A 9,196-nucleotide genomic window follows, 5' to 3' on the forward strand; every position below is an offset into this window, starting at 1 on the left:
GAATCAGATCATTGTTCTATGAGAGAATATTTACTTGTCTTAGTGCATTTTCTTTGTCTCTTTCTGTATTGTATTATTTTGCTCTATTCTTTGTGTGCCAATGACATGCCAGTTATAATGAAAATTATCTCATGTAGAAAAAATCTGGATTAAAAATCAAGAACTAATAAAATATTTACTAAATAACACCATCTGATTCAAGTAAAAATGACTTAAACATTAGTAATAAAAAGACACAAAAACACATTTCATGAAGAATACAAAGAAATGTATGCTGAGTATTTTAATTAAGATGTTTCAGAATGGTTCTGTATGTTTGTGAGGAATTTGAGGGGAAGATTTCATAGCAGAAGTTGTTAATGTGGCCTGGATGGACTTAAGTAGTGACCCCACTGGATTATGCAACTGTGAAATGCCTATGGATTCAAGCTGCTTGTTAAAGAGAAACTGCCCACTGTTGTTTGAAAATCCTTCCTTATTTCCTCTCTCCCCATGTTTCCTTTTGTCTGCTGGCTCAGTTTCTAGAATTTCAGTATCTTGCTTCCTGCTAAAGAACTTGTAACTAGTGTATTTTTCCTTCTCAACTTATTCATCTTTCCTAACCTCACAACAAAACATTCCTCCCTGCCACTCATAAACTGGCTGTCCCAAGAAGATTGGTACAAGACTTCTAACAGGCAAGTTTTCCATTCCCTTTCCCTGCTTTTCTTGGCTTACTGGCTTTGAGATCAAACTTTTCAATTCTAGTTGGGACACTGAACTATTCAAGTCATTTAATTTATCAACAATGTCAGCAGGCTCATGCTGTGAACTAAGTTGAATAGTTCCTGCAATAAAGGAATCAAAGTCAAATCCCTTTCTTTTTCAGCCAACTGCTGTGACATTTCTTCTAGTGCTACTTGGGCTTTAAACCAATCCATTTCTTTCACATTTTGACTTGCCTTTCTTATCAGCTTTTTCTTTGCTCTATTCTTTTTTCTTTCTTTTACTCTTTTTTTCTTTCTTCTTTTCTTTCTTTCTTTCTTTCTTTCTTTCTTTTTTTTTTTTTTCGGGTCTGGGGATGGATCCCAGGGGCATTTGACCTCTGAGCTACACCTCCTGCCCTATTTTTTTATTCTTTATTTTAAAACATGGTCTCACTAAGTTGCAGAGGGCCTCACTAAGTAGTAGCTGAGGCTGTCCATGAACCATGATCCTCTGGTCTCAGCCTCCTGAATGCTGGGCTTATAAGCATGCACCACCACGCCGGGCTTTTTCTCTATTCTTTCCATTTGGAAAGATCTATACGTTTGTGTTCATAGTAATGTTTAACTTCACTCTCTCTCCAAACCAAGTATCTAAATATGTCAATGACCTTGCTTTGTAGTTACACATATGGCTACACTCCAGATCACAGTACTTGTTTTCATCATAATCTGGGAATTGCCAACAAGGCTTAGTATAGTAATTGATGTCAAAAACAGGATCCTCCAGATACTTTTCTTGGTCTCCATCAAAATATTTTCAAGGATCAATTTGTACTTCTTCATCCATGCCATCAGACAGAGCTCTGGGGTCCAGCTGAACTTCATCAATATCAAAGATGTTATGTTTAGGCCAATCAAGCTCCAGAAACTGAGAGTCATGTTACCTTTCCCAGTTATAAATATGACTGTTTCATGCATAAGAAAAATATCATCCACTTCATCTTCTCTGTGAAAAGAATGGCTGGAAATTGATTCATTCATTGGGAAAAATATATACTCATTAAGATGAGAGAGTGCTTCCTCTGCTGTCAACAGATCTATGGGGATCAGAATTTGTTCCAGGAAATCCAATGCTTCTCAACTAATTCCTGGAAACAGCTGAGTTAAAGGTATATGTGGCTCAGTCATTTCACTTCTAATGTAAACTGGAATTATGCTGAGAAGTTTCTGATGATCTTATTTATGTACAATAGGAATAGATTCTAAAATTGGTTGCAACTGCTCAAGTTCTTGTGAACCTGCAAAGAAGATTTTACCTAAAGTCAGCATTTCAGCAAAGATGCAGCCTGCAGACCAAATGCCAATGGCTTTAGTATAATTATTAGGATAAAGTAAAAGACATAGAGATCTGTGCTATTTAGTAACCAAACCTTCAGAAAGATGACCCTTATGGGAATTATGAGGATCCTTGATCCATGCAAGACCAAAGTCACCTATCTTCAGCACCAAGTCTTCATTATTAATGGAAAGTTTAGCTGGTTTGAGATCTTTGTGCAGTACATTTGCTATTCCAGCAAAGGGCCCTGCCCCAGTACATTAACCAGGTATGTCTCCATGTACTCCATATACACTGTTCAGTTCAGGAAGATATCCCACATCATCTATTAACTGGTTTCCATTGTGGCCAAAAATTTTAAACACTTTCATAATGTTATTATAGTCAAGTCTTCTAATAATTTTGATTTTATGGAAAGCATGTTTGGCATTCTGGGGATCAGTAAGGACAATTTTCTTGATGGCTGCTCTTTTTTCAAAGTCATTGTCTACAGCAGATAAAACCAAGCCATTGCCTCCACAGCCCAACGGTTTTAAGTACATATACCTAGAGCCCAGATCAAAATTATGAATGTTCATGAGACTTTCAAAATTCTCTGCAATTTTGAAACTCTTACTATTGTCTTTTCCTTTTGAATTGTTGAACTTGTGTAAACAAAGAAGAAAACTGGCATCAAAAGTAAAGATTTTTCAAAAAGAGAGAAGAAAATTATTATGTGTTCACAGCAAGATGGTTTCTTGATGCTCACTGCATATGCCAAACAGACACATTGAGATCCCCTCAAATATTTTTATTTAATTTATTTTTATTGGTGCACTGTATTCATACATCATAATGATATAAAAAAAAAAACTTTTGTAGACATACATGCACACATCGCCCAGTTAGCCCCTACCCGATCCCCACCCCATTCCCTCCCCATCCCTCCTTCCTATGTTTGGCTTAGTGGTTGACATCTAGTTTTTATAGCAATTTATCCAATATTAACGATGATAATCTCACATAACAGTTTAATTTGTCTGATACCAAGCTTTGATGACTTAAAGATAACATTTCAATATTCTTTTTGCTCTCTTTCTTACCAGAGAATATTTTTTTCTTTTTCTTTTTTTTAGGTGAAACTATCACACATTGATTTATTTATTTTTCAGAAAAAATCTATTCTCAAAATTAAAGCTCAAAAAGCTCTGCTAATATTGAGAATCAAAAAGATTGCAGTACTTATAGTTCAAGAAAGGGGCAGCAACTCTGCAGACAGTTAAATAAAACACTCTAGAAACTCAAACTGAATGAAATGACATACTATGCACTCAGATATACTGTGCTAAATGATTTAACATTTAACAAAATGTGAGTAAATATGCACACAACAGGCTTCTATGAGCATTCTCCTCACAGTGCAGATACATTCAGTGTTGAACTGACAAATATTATTTTCCTTTTGCTCCTTTTCTTCCTCTGTTGCTGTGTATTTCATAGGAATCTCTGCTGCTTGCTGGTTGACAATGTCTTTTTCTAGTGATCAGGTAGCTCCAACTCACCACAGTCACAGTCAAATCTATTGTAAATCTTACTCTGATACAACTGGACTTCTCCGACTCATCAAGGGAGTGCAGGGCCCATGGACAACACATAGAGTCATCTCAGGTCTCCAGCTAGGCTGGCATCAGAAGCATCTCTGAGGCTCTCAAATTGCCACAGTTCCCACCATGTAACCCCAAACCACGAGCTGATTGCAAGTTTTCTAATATGTTTATTTTATGTGCTTTTATTTATGCATGATAGTCTCACATCATAATGTAAGTATCTGAGTCTGGTTTAGAACCTGAACAATCCTCTTGTCTCAGCCTCCCAAGCACTGGGATTACAAGCATGCACCACCAAGTTTGGCTCCCAATCTGTTTTTGAATCAAGATCTTTTAAGAAATGCAATGATGATTTACAAGTTATTTTCATTTGACACCAAAATAGAGAAATATGAAAAAAATCATAACATTTCTTAGCTATTTTGTATATGCAATGATAACTAGTCAACTCAATTGAAAATACCAGTGAACTAAATCTGCATGTGTTTTATAGAAAACATGTGTAAGAAAAGTGTAGTTATTGATGAAATATTGTAAAATTTTAGAGATATGACTTGAGAAAAGCAAAATGAATACTTAAATTTCAAAACAATCATTTTAGTAACTGAGATTTCATGTTGTAGAAGCCTTCCATACTGAATGAGGGGAATTGTGGACACATTGTTCACCTATATCACAAGAATGGGGTGGACATAGAAATCTATGCAGAGACCTTTGAATATGTCTATTGATTATGGTGGGTACATGTCTAAATAGTGGAAATTCTAAAACTGTATTTCAAGTTTCATTTCCTTCTATAGTCAGAAGTATTAAAATTTAGACACATACTTCTTATGTAACCAGAAAATATATCATTTGTTACTAAGATTAAAATTATTTAGTGGTGAATATTAATTTTATATTGAAAAGTACTTGGAGAAGAATATTGCATCAATCTGTCTATCAAAAGTTTTATTGTGACTTTACTATAATTTTCATTCAGCAATTAAATTCAAGTTGATGAGAATGTAGTAGGTTATTAAATCCAAACATTATTGAATACTGGCAATGAAGGTAACAGAAGGCACGGAGACAGCAAGACTCAGTTCATTTTCTCCAAAATCTCACAATCTTTTCATTTATTTTTTATTTATTTATTTTGCAGGTCAGAGGATGGAACTCAGGGGCATGTGACCCCCGACCTACACCCCTACCCTATTTTTTATTCCTTATTTTGAAACAGGGTCTCCCTAAGTTGCAGAAGGCCGCACTAAGTAGCTGACTCTGGCTGCAAACCACAATCCTCCAGTCTAAGCCTCCTGAATGCTGGGAATACAAGCATGCATGAACATCCTCAGCTTTACAATTGTTTTTTTTTTAATTTATGTTTTAATTTATTTATTTTATTGGTGCATTGTAGTTATGCCTGTTAGTGGGATAAAAGACTTATGGAAAATTACATGCACACATCACCCAATTAGCTCTTTCCCAATCCCTACCCCATTCCTTTCCTATCCCTCCTACCCATGCTTGACTTAGTGATTGACTTGGATATGTTTATATACAGCATGTGCTTTAGAGAGTTTCTCTCTTCCCCTCTCCCATATCCTCTGTTATATCGCCTTATTTTCTCCTCTATAGGACCTCCTTCATCTAGAGAACTTCTGTTACACATTTCTCCCTAGCCTTAGAATATTAGAGAAAGCATTTTTTTGTGACTGACTAATCTCACTTAGCATAATGTACCATCCATTTTCCTGTAATGATTTAATTTTGTTTTTCTTTATGTCTGAGTAAAATTCCGTTGTGTACATATCCCACAGTTTTATAATCCATTCATCCAAGATAGACATCTTGGCTGGTTACATAGTTTGGAAATGGTGAATTGTACAGCTGTAAACATAGATACGCATGCATTAGTTTGGTAGTTTGGTTTCCTTTCTTTTGGGTAGACACCCAGAAGTGGTATTGCTAGATCAAATGGTAAGTTCATTCCCATTTTTCTGAGGAACCTCCATACTGTTTTCCAAAGTGGTTGCAATAATTTGCAATCCCACCAACAATATTTAAGAGTTCCAACGTCTTCACATCCTTGCCAGCATTTGTATTTGTTTGTGTTTTGAAAGATTGCCTTTCTAGTTGGGGTTAGGTGAAATCTCAGGGTAGTTTTAATTTGCATCTCTCTGATTGATAATGATGTTGAGCATTGTTTTATGAATGTATTGGAATTTTAAATTTCTTCTTTATTGAAGTGTCTATTTAATTCACTTGCCCATTTTTTGATTGAGTTATTTGTTTTCTTAGTGCTGAATTTCTTGAGTTCTTTTTTTTTATAGATATTATGAGGTTCTTGACAGTTTTATTTGCTTTACAGAAGCTCTTCGGTTTCATGCAATCCTACATATTGACTTGCCTTTTATTTTCTTGTGCCTCTGGGGTCTTGTTGAGAAAGTTTTTATCTATGCCTATGTGTTACAGTGTTGGACCTATGTATTCTTCAAGGATCCTCAAAGTCTCTGGTCTAATTTCCAACTCTTTGATCCATCTTGAATTGACTCTTGTGCAGGGTGAGAAAATGGGACTTATTTTCATTTTTCTACATATGGATAACCAGTTTTGCCAAGACCAATTGTTGAACAGACTTTTTTTTTTCCACTGTATGTTTTTGACCCCTTTGCCAAAAATAAATTGGCTGTAAGTTGTGTATTTGTTTCTGGGTTTTATATTCTGCTCCATTAGTCTATGTATCAGCTTTTGTATCAGTACTATGCTGTTTTTATTACAATGGCTTTGTAGTATAGTTTAACATCAGATAATGTGATTCTTCCTGCATGATTTTTGTTGCTGAGAACTACATTGGCTATTCTGGGTTTTTGTTGTTCCAAATTAATTTAAGGACTGATTTTTCTATGTCTGTGAGTAATAATCTTGGCAATTCAATGGGTATTGCATTGAATCTGTAGGTCTCTTTTGGACGTATGGCCATTTTGATGATATTTATTCTGTCTATCCATGAACATGGAAGCTCCTTCTATCTTCAAAGATATTCTTCAATTTTTTTCTCAATATTTTATAATTTTCTTTGTAGAGGTCTTTTACCTCATTGGTTTAGTTTATTTCTAAGTATTTTATTTTTTGTGGAAAATTCTGAGTGGCAGTGGTTTCTGAATTTATTTTTCAATGGATTTTTGGTTGGTGTATGGAAAAGCTTCTTATTTTATTAGATTGATTTTGTATCCAGATGCTTTACTGAATTTGTTGATCAGTTCTATAAGCCTTTTGGTTGAGTTTGTTGGGTTTTCTAAATATAGTATCATGTCATCTGCAAATAGTGAGTTTGCATTCTTCTTTCCCTATTTGTACTCCTTTGATTTCCTTTTCTTGACTTATTGCTCTGGCTAGAGTCTCTAGTACTATATTGAAGAGAAGTGGTGATAGTGGACATCCTTGTCTCGTTTCTGTTTGTAGGGGGAATTTTCCCCATTTAGTATGTCATTGGCTGTGGGCTTCTTGTATATTGCCTTTATGAAGTTGATATATTTTCCTTATATTCCTATTCTCTGCCATTCTTTTATCATAAATAGATGATGGATTTTATAAAATGTTTTTTCAGCACCTATTGAAATGATAATGTGATTTATTTCTTTAGTTCTGTTTATATGATGGATTACATAGATTGATTTTTGTATATTGAACCAGCCTTGCATCCCTGTTATGAACCGTACCTGGTCATGGTATATGATTTTCTTGATGTGGTTTTGAATGCATGTTGCCAGCATTTTGTTTAGCAGTTTTGCATCCAAGTTCATCAAAGATATAGGACTGTAGCTTTCCTTCCTTGAACTTTCTTTATTCGGTTGTAGTATTAATGTGATGTTGGCTTCATATAATGTATTTTGGAGGTCCCTTTTTTGTATTTCACTAAATAGATTGAGGAGTATGGGATTAGCTCTTTTATAAAGGTTTTATAGAATTTACTTGGGAAATCATTTGGTCCTGGGATTTTCTTTGATGGTAAGTTTTTTTTTATTGCTGTTTTAATCTCTTTAATTGCTATTCTTTGGTTTAAATTTTCTATGTCTTTTTGACTCAGTTTAGGAAGGTTGTATTTATCTAGAAAGTTGTCAATTTCCTCCAGATATTCTATTTTTGGAAGTATGAATTCTCAAAGTAGTTTCTGATAATCCTCTGGATTTCTGTATTGTCAGTAATAATATCTTTTTTTCTATTTCATATCTTCATAATTTGGTTTGATTCTTTTTTTTTAGTTAGGTTGGGTGATGGTTTATCTACCTTTTTAATTTTTTCAAGAACCAGCTTTTGGTTTTGTTGATTTTCTGTATTTTTTGACTCTCTACTTCATTAATTTCTGCTCTAATTTTATAATTTTCCTATCTTCTACTATTTTGGGAGTTAGATAGTTCCTGTTTTTCAAGGTCTTTGAGGTGTTTAATTAGGTTATTTATTTGATGATTTTCTGTTTTTCTTATGTGAGCACTCAGTGCTATAAAATTTTCTCTTAATACTGCATTCAAAGTGTCCTAGAGGTTCTGATATGTTGTATATATTTTGGTTTATTTTGATAAATTTCTTGATTTCACCTCTTACATTTTTATAACCCATTCTTCATTCAGAAGTGTGGTGTTTAGTTTCCACATATTTATGTGGTTTCTGTAGGTCTTTTTATATATGATTTCTAAGTTCATTCCATTATGGTGTGATAAGATTCAGGAAAGTGTGTCACATTTTTTGAATTTTCTAGTGCTCACTTTGTGACCCACGATGTGTTCTAGGAAATTCTTCCATAACCAGCTGAGAGAAATTGAACTCCGCTGTAGTTGGGTGAAATATTCTATATGTGCTGAACAGGTCCCTTTAGTTCTGAAGCATCTTTACTGAACTTTTGTCTAGAAGATTGATCTAATGGTGTGAGAGGGGTATTGAAGTCTTTCAGTATTATTGAATTCAGATTTATGTGTGACTTAATGTCACAACACATTTGTTTTATGAAAGTAGCTGCACCTATGTTTTGGGTATAAATGTTGATAATCATTATTTCTTCTTGCAGGATTGTTCCGTTTCTAGTAAAAAAAGACCTTCTTTATCTCCCCTAATAAGCTTAGGCTTGAATTCTAACTTATCTGATATCATAGTTGCTACTCCTGCTTGTCTTTGATTTTCATTGGCTTGGATTATCTTGCTCCAGCCCTTTATGTTAAGTGAGTTACTATCTTTATTTTTAAGATGTGTGTCTTGTAAGAAGCATATAGATGGGTTCTTGTTTTTAACCCATTTTGCCACTTTGTCTTTTTATTGGGGAGTTGAGACCATTTACATTAAGTGTTATTATTTAGAGATTATATTTATTTCCTAATATGTTGAGATTTTATTTCTGTTTGAAATATTGTTTGTTCTTCTTTCCTTTTTTGTCTACTGGATATAAATTCTTGTTTCTCTATTTCTGGCATGTATTACTTACTTTGTCTTTGTATTTAATCTCTTTGAGTATCTTCTCTAGTGCTTTTTTTTATTTTTTATTGATGCGTTATATTCAAACATCATATTGGGGTAAAAAACTTGTGTGTACAAACATGTACTCATCGCTGATT

General features: G+C 34.1%; 1 pseudogene across 1 annotated transcript; it reads right to left on the bottom strand.

The window, feature by feature from the left end:
* Positions 1-283: 283 nt before the first annotated feature.
* LOC308278972 (mitogen-activated protein kinase 6-like) lies at positions 284-3,656 on the bottom strand (annotated as a pseudogene). The gene is made up of 4 exons: positions 3,564-3,656; positions 1,985-2,666; positions 1,257-1,819; positions 284-966 (listed from the first exon to the last, which is right to left on the bottom strand). The product of its transcript is annotated as a mitogen-activated protein kinase 6-like (transcript).
* Between the last annotated feature and the right edge of the window lie 5,540 nt (positions 3,657-9,196).

Source organism: Muscardinus avellanarius (assembly GCF_963383645.1).
Source record: "Muscardinus avellanarius genome assembly, chromosome: X".
Classification (NCBI taxonomy): domain Eukaryota; kingdom Metazoa; phylum Chordata; class Mammalia; order Rodentia; family Gliridae; genus Muscardinus; species Muscardinus avellanarius.